The sequence below is a fragment of the Schistocerca piceifrons genome, chromosome 3 (assembly GCF_021461385.2).
Source record: "Schistocerca piceifrons isolate TAMUIC-IGC-003096 chromosome 3, iqSchPice1.1, whole genome shotgun sequence".
Taxonomy (NCBI): domain Eukaryota; kingdom Metazoa; phylum Arthropoda; class Insecta; order Orthoptera; family Acrididae; genus Schistocerca; species Schistocerca piceifrons.
In genome coordinates, this window is record NC_060140.1 from 642,027,716 (window position 1) to 642,045,291 (window position 17,576).

Consider the following 17,576-nt stretch of genomic DNA (forward strand, 5'->3'; position numbering starts at 1 on the left):
TCATGTCGTTTCGCTGCCTCACCCTGTATATTCCCCTACAGGTGAGACGTTGTATTTGAAAACCGCTTGCGCGGTATGCATGCATCTCCAAAGGAATTTCGCATCATGATCACAATAACACAGGCACTGCGATATCATATAAAGGTTTAAAATTTTAATTCATATTCTGTTCCATACGTGTACTCTTTAGCAGAGTTTGCTCATAAGTAGAGGGTTTAAAATTCCCATCTATTTGATTTTGAATACGCGTACAAATTCGTACCGTTTGTTCCTTAGGAATATGGATAAAGCTTTTCTGTATAATTGTGAATAGTCCTCCGTACAGCTCAGCAAAATGACCTGATACGGGACGTGGTAATTCAGTATCTTCGTGTGGCTGGTCCCGGCGGAAGTTCGAGTCCTCTCTCGGGCATGGGTGTGTGTGTTTGTTCTTAGGTTAAGTAGTGTGTAAACTTAGGGACTGATAACCTTAGCAGTGAAAGTCTCATAAGATTTCACAAACATTTGAAACAAAAACAGTATCTTCTTAGGGTTCCTTTGGTAAACTACAATACTCACGTCGGAAATTGTTTCTTGGGTTTCTTCATCATGAGTCTGCCGATATCGACATTTGCCGATCTTCACATATTTCTTGTGTGTCGTCCTCTTCTTCCAATATTGCAGTTTTACCACCATTCCCCATCTCCATTGGTTTTCTAACGAGTTTGTCGCCGGATAACGTTGTTCAAATTCCACAACATTTCATCAGAGAAACTGTCCGACATCTTCAGTTGATTCAACCTTGCTGGTGGCTAGGTGCGATTGATGATATCCGCATGTGAAGGACCTGTATACAGAAAACGAGCACGAATAATGCGCAGGCGCGGAAATCACGAATGCGCTATGATTTGCAGAGAGATGGCGCCTTACTGAAACCCCGAAAATCGCAAAGAGGCCCTCCTACGAGTGCGCTGTACACTGTGTTTACTAATAGTGCGGCCAGACGTCACTCACTAAAAGTTACACTAGACAAATATTATGAGGGGACTATTATCGAAAAAACTCTTAATTTTCTCGTCGTGATATTAACAGCTGCCAATGCAGGGTTCCAGGCTGTACTCAGTTGAAATCCAGCATCCCATTTCATGAGATTATCGGCTGTACGGATATGTATTGCTTCCATAATGACACAATCTCAGAAAGATGATGCCGTGAATAAAATTTCCGTCCTTTCATAATTCGTGCGATGTCCTACATTCAGACAGTGTTCTGCAATTGCCGGCTTTTCCGGTATATGACGCTGATGTTCATCGCAGCGTTCTTGTACTATGCGAAATGTCTGGCGTATATATTCTGCCCCACATTAAGAAGGAATCATGTACACACCTCGTTTCCTCAGATCAAGATCATCTTACCCTAACCAAATAGATTCCTCAGTTTTGCTGAAGGTAGAAAAACATACTTAAAGTCATAACATCCTAGGACTCTTCCCATTCTTGACGACATGGCACCAAAATACGGCAAAAAGGCCAAAGTGAAGGGTGTCTTCCTATCTTTACTCTGCTCCATTGATTGAACTCGCTTGGGCCTCAATTCATTACGTATCTATGTCTCAGAATAACCGTTTAGCAGGAACACTGTCTTAAAATATTATATTTGACTCGACAGGCTTTCAGGATCAGATACCACATGCGCTCTATGAACTAACGTTCGTAATGCACTACCACATTGTGCACGATGATGTATTCTTGTTGCCTGAAAATATAGATCTGTATGCGTTAGCTTGCGGTAGACGCTGTGTCCCAAGGTGCCATCTGATTTTCCTTCGTACCATGACATCAAGAAAAGGTAAAGTATCATCTCTTTCCACTTCCATAGTGAAGTTTATATTCGGATGGAGCGAACTGAAATGCTGAAGAAACGTAGGTAGGGTATCATGTCCATGAGGTCACACCACCAATGTATCATCCACAAAGCACAGAAAACAAGAGCGTTTGAGAGTGGCTGTCTGTAGTGCTTTTTCTTCAAAGTCCTCAACAAAATAATTTGCCACCACAGGAGACAGAGGGCGTCTCTTGGCGACACTGTTCACTTGTTCAAGATATTGGTCATAAATAAGAAGTATCTTTAAGTAAGCACGTGTTTAAATAACGTCGTTATGTCCTCCTCAAACTTGTTGCTAATGAGCTCTAAACAGTACTGCAAGGGTATCTTTGTAAATGAAAACATGATATCATAAGTTACTAAGAGATTAGACTATTGCAATCCGAGGATTTTCAGGTGACCTATGTAATCTTCAGAGTTTTGAATATGGGAGTCGCACCTGCCTATGAGAGGTCCCAATAGTGATGTCAAATATTTGACAACAAAATAAGTAAGTGCTCATATGTTACTCGCAATGGGACGGAGTGGCACCTCATTCTTTTGGATCATGGGTTGGCCATAAAATCTAGGAGTTACTGTAGCCGGGTGACGTAAACCCTTAGTGACTTGCACTGAGTTCCAGCTCTTTCTGATGGGTTCCGAAGTCTTTCTCTGGAGTCTACTCGTCGGATCAGTTTTTAATTTACTGTATGCAGGATAGTCGAGCGGTTTGCGTCTTGTTATTATATTCGGCGCGTGAGAGAAGCACAGTAGCATCTCCTTTGTCAGCAGGTAAGATGATGATGTCTTGCTCTCTTCTCAGTTTTCGTAGAGCATGTCTTTTAGCTGTTGTGGTGTTAAAATTGGACTTCTTAAGCGGAGCTCGAGTCAATATGCGGCATGTGTCACACCTAATCTTTGAGATTATCCTGAGGGTAAAATACATAATGCATTGAGGCTTATGCGAGTTCAATCATTGGAGCAGAGGGAATATTCGAAGACACCCACCACTTTGGCCTTTTGGCCGTATTTTGGTGCCATGTCGCCAAGAATCGGAGAGTCCTCGGAAGATGTAACTTTAAGTGTGTTTTCATAGCATCCGCAAAACTGAAGAACCTGTTGGGTTCGGTTAGGGATGATCTTGGCCTGAAGAAACAAGGTGTGTGCAAGATTCCTTGACAATGTAGGGCAGCATATATAGGCCAGAAATGTCGCGCAGCACAAGATCGCTGCGATGAACATCAGCGGCATACACGGCTAGGTCAACCGTAAAAGTCAGCAGTTGTAATACACTGTCTGAATGTAGGACACCGCAAGATTTATGAAAATACGGAAGTCTTATCCCCGGTGTCATGTTTCAGAGATTTCATCATTAAGGAAGCAATACATATTCGTACAGTCGATAATCTCATGACCTGGGATGCTGGACCTCACCTGAGCACAGTCTGGAACCCTGCATTGGCGGCTATTAAATCACGACGAGAAAATTAATTTTTTTTTTTCGATAACAGACATAGCATTTGTCTAGTATAGATTTTCGTCAGTGACGTCTGGTTGCAATATTAGTAAATATAGCGTACAGCACACTACAGGAGAGCCACTCTACGATTTTCGGCAGAGAACGTTGTAGTAGGGCGCCATCTATCTGCAAATCATTGCGATGCCTGATTTCCACGCCTGCGCATTCTTCGAGCACGTATTCTATATACACGGCGTTAACGTGCTGATACCGTCAGTCCCACCGAGCCACCACCAAGCTTGTCCCACCTGAAGATGTCGAAGACTTGCTGCGATGAAATATGGTGGAATTTTCACGTCATCCCGCGACAAACCCATGAAGACTATTTCAAAGTTATTGAAGTTAAAATATGCATTTTTATACAACAAACTCTACTACCCAAAAATAATATTCTTATTCACTTGTTCTCTAAACGAATAAAAAAATCAAGTAGTGACTGCTGTCAAGATGTTCTACTCAGTGATAAGACAAACCAGTAGGCTTCTACCAGAAATACTGACCCTTAGTCAATGTGTCTAATAGTGTATTTTAAATACGACAGTATGCCATCTTAGGCACTGTAGAACATTAAAACACTTGATAATGGCACTTTACAGCCGAAATCATGATCGTATAAATGTAACACTGCAAATAAAAAACAGTCTAGTGGCGGCACTGACTTTAAAGAAATATATTATGACTGTGGCCCCACATTATGAAAAAGTTATGTTTTACAGGCTTGTCGAATTTTGGGCATCCTATATAAGAACTAAGAAAGAACAATAAGAATGGAAGGCAAACATCGAAGTGTACATATGAGAAAGGGTGTGGGATAGGGAAGCAGGCTTTTTCCTCTTCTGTTAAATCTGTTCATCTAAGAGGCAGTGACGGAAAACAAAGGGGGGTTTAAGGATTGAAATTGAAATTCATAGTTCAGCGACGTCGGTGATAAGATTCACGGATGACTTTGCTTTTTTCAGTGAAAGTGCAGAAAAATTTCAGGGTCTGTTGAATGGAGCGAACGGTCTATTGATAACATAACGTGGATTGAGAATAAACAGAAGAAAGACGATTTAATCAAGTGTAGCGTATGTATAAGTAGGGAACTTACGAATAAATGAGATTAGTGACACACTTAACGATCTAAACTGTCGGACGACGTATATAAAGTGGAGGTATGACGAACGAAGCTAGGAGGACATAAAAAAGGAATGAGGGCATTCCTGGCCAAGAGAAATCGATTAATGTCAATCATAAACCTTAATTTTAGGAAGAAATTTCTGAAAAATTACTTCTGGAACACAGTATAGTAGGCGAGTGAGTCTGAGGAAACCGAAAAGACGGTGATCGAAGCGTTTGAGACGTTCTGCTATTATAGAAGCTGAAGATTACATGGACTGATACGAAAATAAATTAGAAGACTCTCCACAGAATCGGCGCAGAAAGAGATTTTTGAATACACTGTCATGTAGAATGGGTATAATGTTATGGCATGTATTACGAATCCAAGAGGGACTATAGAAAGCAAAATCTGTGGGGAATGACAGCCATTGGAATAAATCCAAGGAACTATCGAAGACGTTGGGTAGAATTACTGCGCTGAGACGAAGAGGTTGTTGCAGGAGAAGAAGTGCGGCCTCATAAAATCAGTCAGACAGCAGATAGAAGAAGAATAAATGGAAAAATTATTTTTAGCATGTTCATTACACTTCCCACTGTTTTGGCTACACTATTTTTGAACTAATTCTGCATTTTTTGAACGAAAATTGGCCAAGACAAAAACGTGTTGCATTACTTTCTCAACGGTCCTCTCATATTTAATCTAATACTCTGTGGCTGTGATGAATTAAGTCATTCTGGATTCATTTCTACGCCCATATCCCTAATTAGTGTACACCAACTCAATATCTTTTTTCCATTTTGTATGCGTATAAGCTGTTATGCTTCATTAAGAAGTTTTTTCACGTAAGCTACGTATATTATGGAGATCCATTATTAGCTGTAGTTCTGAACACTATAAGAAGATTTTAAAGAGAATCGAAAATATTATCTCTTGAGTCTAGCCATGAAGGTCGATGGAAATGAACTCTGACACTGATTTTGACATTTGAAAACTTGGTGCAAAGATGAAAGTGTTTGGTGGTAGTCAAAATATGCCATTCTTTCTCTGTCCATGAATATAAAAGTAGTTTAGATCAAAGGGGAAGCTTAATTAAATGCATTTAATGTAATTAATGTTTTTGTGCTATTTGTCAGAGGAAATAAGTATTTGATACCGAACCGAAGGAAAGAAAGAAATCGCAGACTCAACACAGTATTTATGATTGGTACGTTATCGCTGGATGATGACATGTGAACAGTCACGCTCATTGTTACGCTCTAATGATGGCGTTCACTCTGCATCTAGCCAGTTTATGTCTACAACACTCGGGGAGAGCAAGTCTGCCTTCCATAGCCGGCGCCAAGGTTCATCAGCGGGGCTTCCCCTGCTACCTAATACGCGTTGCCTGCCCTTTCGGAGGGCGCCCGCTCTCTGCGTTATTTAGCTCCTCTGCGATGCTGCTGCTAAATTCAGCCCGCCTCTCTTCCAGGAGCTCGCAGGAAGTTGCACGCCTCAGCGAGAGCACAAATCCCAGCTTATTGGCTGTTACCGTTGTCCCGTTTGCTGTGGGAGCAACAGGGGCTCTCTCTGAGAGGAAAGGGGAGGGAGAGGTTAGTTAAGGGCATGTACTTTCTCACTCGGATTAACCGATTAATGAAATTCTTTCTCTGTTCTCTGTACCTGCAAGTGAATATAGCAAAGCTACACTATTTACATTTAATCAGAACCCCTTCCGCTCTTCCGATAATGAAACAAGATCACCTCGAAGTTCAATTTTTACAGGCTGTGTACTCGTGTAAAACAAAAGTGGGACATGGGGCAACTGAAACGCGAACGCCTGGAAAACGTGTACCGTGCCCATGACTGAGACACTTTGTATAACTGAGTGAACTCCATTTACAGAGTAATCATTGCTACTTTATGTTTTTAAATAGGTTTAACTACTCGAATTTTTTTTCTGATACAAAAATTGTTTTTGTTTATGTTCCTGTCATTTATAGTCTTTTGCATACCTCATGTTAAGATAAATGACCTTTGGTACCTAAAGTAGCGCTAAACAGGGAGTAAATAGATGTAAAATTTGCTTTTAATTCAAACAGTTCTTCAGGAATCCTTTATCTCACAGTTTTCAGCCGAGAGCTGAGTCACTATTGATTTCCAGAATTGTTGAATAATAACCAACACCAAACGTCTTTATACGTAAAGTTTCTATTCTTTCGAGCTTCATTTGAAAGTGTTATTTTTGGGGAACGTCAAAATCGGCATCAACGAAATTTTCATTCATTAACAATGTCACTCAGTATCTTCTTGTTAGGGACTCGTGTACTCCTGTTTCCATAGCCCGTTATAACCTTTATTTTGTCCCTCTCGTATTTTTATTTTTTGTTGTACAACCACAAGTAGTTATTCTGTCTGATGGCGTTCTAGAGCAGGGATTTCCAGACTGCTTCTCAATATGTACCACATGGAATTTTAAAAATTTAAGCTTCGTATCTCAGTTATTCTTCAGTCTCAGTTGCACATTTTTAGTTATGACACGTTTCGATCCCTCTGAATCACCTTCAGTGCTATGTAGTTGTGTCATCAGCACATCTTCCATTTACAGAATCTCATATCAGAGTACTATATATACTGACATGAGTTTCTGAGTACTTTATAGTCTGATTTGGGGTTCTGAATACATAAGGTGAGCTGCCATAGCAACTATTTAGATCGAAAGATGATCCACAGTGATCGAAACATGTTACGTAGTTAGAAATGTGGAACTAAGACTGAAGAATAAATGAGAATTATTTCAAATACAGGTACTGACACTCTAGAGTGGAATTTGCTGGCTATAGTGGCAGTTCAATAAGTCACGGTTGCAAAATTCTTTACAGAAGGATGAAAAAACTTTTAGAAGCCGACCTCGGGGAAGGTAAGTTAGGATTTGGGAGAAATGTAGGAACACGCGAGGCAATACTGACTCTACGACTTTTCACAGAAGATAGGTTCAGGAAAGACAAACATAGGTTAATTGAATTTGTAGACTTAGAGAAAGCTTTTGGAAATGTAGACCGGAAATTTAAGTTCTGAATATGGCAGGAGTAAAACACTGGGAGCGAAAAGCTATTTACGATTAGTTCAGAAACCAGGTGGCAGTTAAAGGAGTTAAGGGGCATGAAATGGAAGCAGTGGTTGTAGCATGTGTCCGATGTAATTCAATCTGTATATTGAGCAATCAGCAAAGGAAACAAAAGAAATTTTGCAGAAGTAATTAAATTCCCGGCTGAAGAAATAAAAACTTTGCGGTTTGTCGATGGCAGTGTAATCCTGTCAGAGACAGCAAATGACTTCCAAGAGCTATTAAACGGAATGGACAGTGTCTTGAAAGGAGGATGTAAAATAAACATCAAGAACAGTAAAACGAGGATAATGGAATTAAATCAGATGATGTTGCGCGAATTAGATTAGGAAATTAAACACTTGAAGTAGCCGATGACATTTGCTATTTGGGCAGCAAAGTAACTGATGATGGTCGAAGAAGGATGTAAAATATTGGTAGACAGGCAACGACAAAAAAATGTTTCTCAAACACAGAAAATAGTTGACATAAAGCATAGATTTAATTGTCAGGGAATCTTTTCTGAAAGTATTTGCTTGGAGTGCTACCATGTATGGAAGTTAATCATGGACGATAAACAGTTTATTCAAGAAGAGAAGAGAAGCTTCTGAAATATGGTGCTACAGAAAAATTCTGATGATTGCATGTTTAGACCACGTAACTAATAAGGAGGCACTGAATAGAATTTGGGGAGAAAAGAAATTTGTGGCACAACCTGACTAGAAGAAGGGATCGATTGGTAGAACCTATTCTGAGACATCAAGGGATGAGAAATTTAGTATTGGAAGAAGGTGTTGAGGGTTAAACTCGCAGTGAGTGACCGAGAGATGAATACAACAAGCAGATTCAGAATGATATACGTGGCAGTAGTTACTCGGAGATGATGAGGCTTGCGCAGGATAGAGTAACATAGAGAGCTGCATTATACCAGTCTTAGGTCAGAAGACCACAACAACAACAAGTGACAGTTATAGGAGGCGAGAATCTGCTCGTTCAAATGCACGCACTGCGGTTCCAGGCGCAAGCATTCTTCGTATGACGATGCCATTTGACGTAACGTCCATAAAGGCGACAATAACAACAACAGTTCCTTCGCCGCGTAATGGCTGGCACAACGCCACACAGTGGTACTCAGCATAAGTTGGCAGCAGTTTCAAAGAGACGCGATAACTAGGGATTAACGGCTGGCGAGACCCAATCAAAATATCGCCAACGTCAAAACTATATGAATCAGTCCTGCCCAAGGTAGCGACGACTAATAAAGAATGGGGGAACGGGGGGGAGGGGTACTATCCGACCTTCCTGTGTTCTGGATACACTCCACAAATTGATCGTTTTACTTTAAAAATTAATAACGCGGTTGCATATTTTACTTATGTCTGTGCGTGTTTTGTAGCTTGGTCCTTGGGTACCATCAGTGGTACGCTTATCACCGTCTGGGAAAGCGCGCTCTAGAGGGAAGATGATGATATCTGAGCAAGGGACCTTCCATTGTTCCCTTTCACAAAAATAAAAATATAAATAAAGCCTTTCCACTTTTCTCGGAATAATGGAAATACTTTATTTCTCCCCTCAATATTCTGAAAATGGAATGCGAAATACAGACTATATAGAATTTTCACGGTACATTTTTAATGTCGGCATTTTATTGGAGAGAACTCTAGACCCGACAGCTCCTTCTGTTACTCTTTTCGCTCTGTTCGTTGTTAAAATGTGACAAAACAGAATTTTCCATGATATCAAAGGCAAGTTACGGCCTTCGAACTTTCTCCCGGTATGGTACTGCACGTTGCCCCGGAAACTGTAACATAACACTCCCACTAATGTAATTAAGCTATTGGCGGAATAAAATTTAAAGATCCTTGTAGCATGAAGAGTACTGCCATGATGACAAAATTTTCTAAATAACAGGGTTCTGTAGACCATAATGGACATGGGGTAGCACGCAGGCCTTGTGAGTTTGATCAATGAGTTTTAAAATAATTAGCGCCTTTAGCGGCCACACTCTCTGGTTCTGTTTACCAAATTGCATAAATGTTTTCAATTTTTCAGTTAAAATGAATACAGGAAATTAAGTACAGTAGTGGATTTGGTTTTCCACAATTAATGTCATTCAATACTTTTAGTTTTGAGGACATTACTTACACCTCTAAATATCCTTCAAAAGTATATTGTGACTATTGTCAACAAAAATGAACGAAATTTGGCTTATTTTGGTGGTCATACAGTATCCCCAGTTTGGTAGTACACGTTATTAAAATTGTATCCTCATTGATATTGATAAGAGTCTGGTAAAAGATATTTTTAGGTTCTTATCCCTAATTACATGTCAGTACTTTTTTGAAAAATATGTTCTCAATATAAATCAACAACAAAAAATGAAATTTTTGTTTACATTTAAATTTTGGCAAGGCATAAAATATGCACCCCCCCTCCCTCCCACGGTAATCATATTACGGAAGATACGTTGGTGTTGCCTCGGTTAAACTGCGTCAACCAAGCAAGCTTAAAATCAAATGCGACACCCTGAAATGTTACTGTTAGAAACTCCAAAGTAGCGTAAACGGTTAAAAAGGATACACAAAGCCTTCACTGCTGAAAAGATCAAACCATCCTTCTGCGACCATTCCTACAGTTTCTGTTTGTCAGGATTACTGACAGAATTGTTGTAGCACATCTGTAAGATGGAGAAAACACAAGTTGTTCATGATCAGTGAGCTCTGGATAGGACATTTTACTGCCGTTGCTCCAATGTTTGCAGCTACCGCATGGACTGTCACACCTCAAATAATACCTGGAGGGACATCTCGTTCTCTTTATCAGAACGGTTAGAGAAGTAGTCGCTAAATAAATAGTAATGGATGATAAGAAGAGGAAGAATCGCCTAAAGACGGTAAGAAACCGCCGCATTCGTGTGGCTGTCTGAGGTAACAGCGCCACTAACGAGTGAAACTCGCATCCCCGTCAGACTTAGTGGTAAGGTGGTCCATTGGATAGCGAATCCAAAAATGAACACAGATGAAATCATGAAAACAGGATGAAGGTGTGCTGAACTACGAAAGAAAAGGAAAACAGAAACAGTCAACGGTCGAAGCTTTATGAGTGCAACATCAAAGTCATGGTGTTGGTCTACGAAGAGGATGAGCTGGGATCGAAACTCTTTCGTGCCCTCAATTTTTATTCTTTTCTCCAACATTATGAACTGGCTGTCCGATCACTGAAATGTTTGTTCTCTTTCTGTAACCTTGGGAGATGTCATACTATGCATTGGTTATAGAATGTGAGGCATGTGATAAGCATCCATTACTGTCCCCAGTAAATATGATCAATAGCGACAGCAGGCGAGATAACAGGAAGATGTTCCACAGGAATGATGAGAGATTACAGGACACTCTCACTTTTGATACGGTTTCGTGCTGCTCAGTGTTATTAGGGAAGATGACCTCTATTACTAGATTGCTATACTTGACAAAATCTGACGCATTCATATGTTGAAATGGTAGGCAGTAGTTACCGATCTATATTGTGTGCTCTAGTGAAGGGATAGCAGTAAGCTGTATCTGCATTGAAAGGAAGAGGGTGCCGAGTTAATTGACTGCAGGAAAACGTACTGCGGCTGAAGGACGGGGGGAGCGTTTTTTCTACAGAACCAGGATGGAAACGTTTGTGGACTACCCAGTCACCAGCTGATCACTTTGTTCACCATAGAACGCATATCACTGAAAATGTTAGTCAAATAAAAATGTTTGTGTGTCGTTTCTTTAGCGATCTTTTGACATGCACTGTTACGAATGAATAAATCAATTGTTATTTAGACCACAACACCTCCCAGTGTTCTGATTAACATTACCTTTGCCATTTTTATTAAAGTCTTGATTACAATTGATAGACGAAAGCTTGCAATGAAAACAACAGAAAACGTGAGTGAACTATGTAACAATAAAGGAATAGAAGAGTCTAAACTTCCAAAACGGAACGAAACTTCAACGTATGTTTTCACATAACACAGAGAAACTGTGTGATTATGAAACTGTTGTGTCCATTTGTTGCAGCTTATATGACTAACTATTATATTTTTCATGATTTCCTTGGGAGCGATCACATTCACAATCATACAAACACCTAAATCAGGCAACTAGCCGTATCTCACTCACTCACCATGCGCTCATATTAGGTGTGTCGATAAGAGATTCCTATCGTATGACACAGGTACTGTCACTCATGTCACGCACGGCATACCAGATGTGTATTTCGCTGGAGGATTCGGTTGACTTGTCGCCTTGTCATCAAACGTTTGACGTTTCCATTCGAAAGCCACTTACTTTTGGCTTTTGCTCAATCAACTAACATTATAGGTCCCTCCCTTACACCTCGCTGGGCTGTTCAGTTACCTCTATGCTGCATTTCTTAAACTCTGACCGTTCACTGTCTGTATTTTGCTATTTTTTTCACAGTTCAGTATTCCTTCTTCCTATTTTCATGCTTGATCTGTGTTCAGTTTTTGACGAGCTGTCCGCTGGGTCCTCCTACTACTAAACCTGAGAGAAGTGCGATGGGGAGTTTCCCTTGTAAGTAGTATTGTAGACCTTCTTGATGTAAGAGAAGAAAAGAAAGATAGGAAACTATTATGTGATCTACCCAGGAGGACGTCTTGTACATCCACTTAAAGGTAGGCCAGCTTATCAAAGGTAAAATTATATGTCCGGATGCCACACTAAAACTGATTAACAAGCGGTCAGGATTCTAAGACGTAGACAAGGTGATGGATGATCACAAGATCTTTCCTTCATGGCTAATTAAATTTCGAAATTTTTGGTAAGGTCTTATGGGACCTAACCACTGAGGTCATCGGTCCATAAGCTTACACACCACTTAATCTAACTCAGACTAACTTACCTGAAGGACAACACACACACACACACACACACATCAATGCCCGAGGGAGGACTAGGGGAGCTACACGGACCGCGGCAAAGCGCCCCAGACCGCGCGGATACCACGCATGGCCCTTCACGGCTAATGAATCTTATTATTCGGTCATGTTCGATGATTTCAAGATTATAAAAGGGAATAAAGCAAAGTATTCGCTGGAAATTGTCGTGATAACCAAATAAATGTACAGAGTGGAAGGAGAATTTCTTGATTTCTCTGTGTGAGGAGCCGAATGCTGCAATGGGCATCCAGTCACACATAAGGCAGGATTCAGCTACATCGTAAAAATGGAAGCTGTGTAACTCAAGTGTGACACGCCCACCCCAGCAGACATTCTCCTGCTTCGGTAGCTAGATCTTGACTGTCGGTGGCGGCAGCTTGAGAGGGAGTTTCACCGTTTTTTGGAGAATATCTAGTGGGTTCGTATAAAGACTAGAGGTCGGCACTACAGTAGCCACAGAGCACTTCCCATCTCTCCCAGAAGTTCTCCTACTACTTTGCAACACATCTGTAAGTTCAGCGTGGCGGTTTATTGTCTCGAAGAACTGTTGTCATGTTCTCTTCTTTGTCTCCCCAATAACGCGACGACGTTTGGTGCTCGCCATCCGAACCGCCGCGAGGTTCTCTGCTAAATCAATAACAAAAAAAAAACGGTAACAACAATAGTTCAGTATACATGCCGACGTTGTAAGATGAGAAAATGTATGAAGATACACTGATAAGAAGAAACATTAAGACCACTGTCCGCCACGACGTTAGACGCGTTGGTGGCGCTGCGGGCACGTGAAGCGGTAACAAAAGTATGCAAGCGGAGCAGCCACGGGCGGAGGATCACACTAGCGACAAACGAATATCTCGAAAACGGCGAAGCTGGTCGAATGTTCACGTGCTACTGTCGCGAGCACCTACGAAAAGAGGTAGAGGTACAGTGAAACTACCACTAGTAGTTCGGCGTCAACGACTCTTCACAGAACGAGTTTTTCGGACCGTTGCCAGCTCTGTAAAATACACTACTGGCCATTAAAATTGCTACACCAAGAGGAAATGCAGATGATAAACGGGTATTCATTGGACAAATATATTATACTAGAACTGATATATGATTACATTTTCACGCAATTTGGGTGCATAGATCCTGACAAATCAGTGCCCAGAAGAACCACCTCTGGCCGCAATAACGGCCTTGATACGCCTGGGCATTGAGTCGAACAGAACTTCGATGGCGTGTACAGGTACAGCTGCCCATGCAGCTTCAACACGAGACCACAGTTCATCAAGAGTGGTGACTGGCGTATTGTGACGAGCCAGTTGCTCGGCCACCATTGACCAGACGTTTTCAATTGGTGAGAGATCTAGAGAATGTGCTGGCCATGGCAGCAGTCGAACCTTTTCTGTATCCAGAAAGGCCCGTACAGGACCTGCAACATGCAATCGTGCATTATCCTGCTGAAATGTAGGGTTTCGCAGGGATCAAATGAAGGGCAGAGCCACGGGTTGTAACAAATCTATTCAAAGTGCCGTCAATGCGAACAAGAGGAGACCGAGACGTGTAACCAATGGCACTCCATACCATCACGCCAGGTGATACGCCAGATGACGAATACACGCTTCCAATGTGCGTTCATCGCCATGTCGCGAAACACGGATGCGTCAAGGTTAACTGCAGCTGATAGTTCATGCTGCTGCAAACGTCGTCGAACTGTTCGTGCAGAGATGGTTGTTGTCTTGCAAATGTTCCCATCTGTTGACTCAGGGATCGAGACGTGGATGCACGATCCGTTACAGCCATGTGGATAAGATACCTGTCATTTCGACTGCTAGTGATACAACGCCGCTGGGATCCAGCACGGCGTTCCGTATTACCCCCCTGAACCCACCGATTCCATATTCTGCTAACAGTCATTGGATCTCGACCAACGTGAGCAGCCGTGTCACGATACGATAAACCGCAATCGCCATAGGCTAAAATCCGACTTTTATCAAAGTCGGAAACGTGGTGGTACCCATTTCTCCTCCTTACACGAGGCATCACAACAACGTTTCACCAGGCAACCCCGGTCAACTGCTGTTTGTGTATGAGATATCGCTTGGAAACGTTCCTAATGTCAGCACGTTGTAGGTGTCACCACCGGCGCCAACCTTGTGTGAATGGTCTGAAAAGCTAATCATTTGCATATCTTCTTGCTGTCGGTTAAATTTCGCATCTGTAGCAGGTCATTTTCGTGGTGTAGCAATTTTAATGACCAGTAGTGTAGTATAGACGGTGATCTGTGGTGTCTGCGCCAATAGAGCACAATGCTGGTGCATGCGTAACTGTTTCGGAACAAACCATTTATTCTAAATTGTTGAACGTAGGGCTCCGCAGCAGATATCCCCTACGTGTTCACATGTTGACCCAACGATATTGCCAGTTAGATTACAGTAAGCTACGGGTCGTGTGTATTCGACCGTCGACCAATGGAAACGAATCGGCTCTTCGGGTGAGTCACAGTTTTGCTGTTCTAGGTCGCTGGTCGTATCCATAAACATGGTCGTCAGGTGATCGGCGGCTCGAAACGTGCAGCGCGCCACGGTCGTAGGCTGGTTGGAGCAATATTATGGTGTGAGTGACATTCTCCTCAGCTTGCGTGGGACCTGCGTTAGTAATCGAAGACACGCTCACAGCTGAGAACCACTTGTATCGCTTCATGCTTGATGTCTTCCCCGGTGGCGATGTCAATCTTTCAGCAGTACAATTCTACGTGACTCTGAGCCAGAACCGTATTACAGTGGTTTGATGTCTAGACGACCAAATTCGCCTAAATACTATGAAACCCGCCTGGGTTGCTATCGGGCACCATCTACGGGTACGCAAATCGGCACCCCGTTATTTACGTGGGTTACATGACCTGTGAGTAGACATCTAATGCAACATACCTGCACAAACCTACCAACAAACTGTCGGATTCCCGATACGCAGAATTACTGATGTGTTTCGTTCCAAAGACGAACCAACAAACTGTGAAGCAGGTGGTCATAATTTTTTGGCTCATCATTGTAACTAAGTATGCAAAGGAAGATCAGATGTAATAATCATGCGGAAGGTAAAAAGAAAAAAAAAATCCGCGAAAGTAAAGTTTATTCTAAACATGAAAAACTGTTGCAACACACAACATGGTCATGTACCTAGGAATAAATGTCCTTTTAGAATTTGAAAGTGTTGCAAATCGAGAAAATGTTGTCTATACTATGTTTAATGGGGTATGTGTTACATTATTATTGCACTACACAATAATAGTCAGTACTTGAAATAGAATTGCGAAGTAGTGTGACTAACTAGTTACATCATACATTTTGAAATAGATGCTGTTGACATCTAACACACATTTCCGTTTCCGAGACAGGGGAAATTGTTGAGCTATTAAAGTAACTCGTTTTATTTGCGAATATCACATCATCCAAGCTAAAAAAACACATTTCGTTTTAAGAAACAATGTGCTGCTTGACTGACGAAGTATGGTTTAACCGCCCAAACATCATGTAACTAGGTCTGAAAACATCCGGAATTTTACTTGCCATGAAACCTTATAGCTGAAGTACTTAAACACGTAGAAGTCATGATATTAACAAAGTATGCACAAAATACGATCTCATGTTTCACAAAAAGAAAAAAAAGAAAAAAATGGTGATGTTGGAATAAAGTGTGCAGTCCTTTGTGTGTCTCTAACATCGATCACAAGACTGAAAGACCGATCACAAAACATCATGTGGTTGTAGTACACTATGCTCAAAGTACAACAATCTCCCCGACGCTAGACTATTGGAAGGAACAGAGGACAGAGCTACAGAAGAATACGGGCTCTATGGTAGGAATGAGAGGGGAAAGGGAGGCCTTGAGTTCTAGAATAATTTTCATACAGTCATACCAAATCCGCTCTTCAAGAATGAGAAGAGACTGAGCTATACTTGGACCATACTTGGAGACACGAGAATAACCAGCTGGTTGAAGTCATGGCAAAACAGGGATTCCGGTAAGGGTATTTGACTGTAAGGCGTAAGCAGATATAGGCTCAGATCAGTATTTGGTAATAATGAGAAGCAGACTGAGTTTTAAGAAAATTTAAGGAAGATTGAAAGTGCAAATAAATGGGATGCTGAAATATTCAGGTACGAAGATGTGCTTTTGATGTTCTCAGACACCGCAAGTTCTGCGATTAAATAAAGGCTTTAGTCGACAGTTCAGTTGAAAAGAAATGGTCATCATTAAAAAAGGCCTACCACAGAAATTGGACAGCTAAATATAAGAGCGGTAACGACGAAGAATCATTGAAAGAAAAGCTTCAATAGTTTGACGAAAGTAGGAATGACAAAATTATCACGGACAAAAAGCAATACAGCAGTGTTAGTCAGTTGGGAAAGAAATGTACGTGAAGTGTAGGGACACTAACTGGAAATGGCTTCTGGAGGAATTTGAAGATTGTCCTCGGAAGGAGAGATTCTTGATGCTGTAGAGCCTGAATAACAGTATGTAAAGTTAAAGGCAAAGGCGTCAACAAAACTAGTACCAAGTAAATTCCTCTACTAAACTCAGAAAGCGAACAGGGTGATAGCGTACCATGAAGGCCTTTCCTGACGGAGTGAAATCCCTCCTGATTTGGTGGAAGAAATGCATGTGGGTTAGGAAGACGTTGGCTGTCCAATATTACCATCAGAGTTTGACCGTGTCTTGGATGACTTATAAACAAACAAAGCAGAAGGTGTAGGTAATATCTGATAGACATTTCTAAACTCGAGACTAGAGACGTACTATCAGACATTCGGAAAAATATCTCCCACATTATTCCGAAGATGGCAAGTGCAGATAAAGTTTCTGACATGAAACACGTAGAGAATAATTATAAAATATGTGAATCTGCTAGAAAACGACAGATTATCTACATGAAAAATGGAGATATGAGAGAGACACTTCTGATTTTGCGCTCGACTGCGGGACTTACGAAAAATCGGGGCACCTTTATAGTTTTCATTGCCTGGAAAAAGTTTTCGAAACGTAAACCAGTTTTAACATTACATTTGTTTCAGAATATGAGAAGAGTAGATTTAAATTACAGGGAAAGACG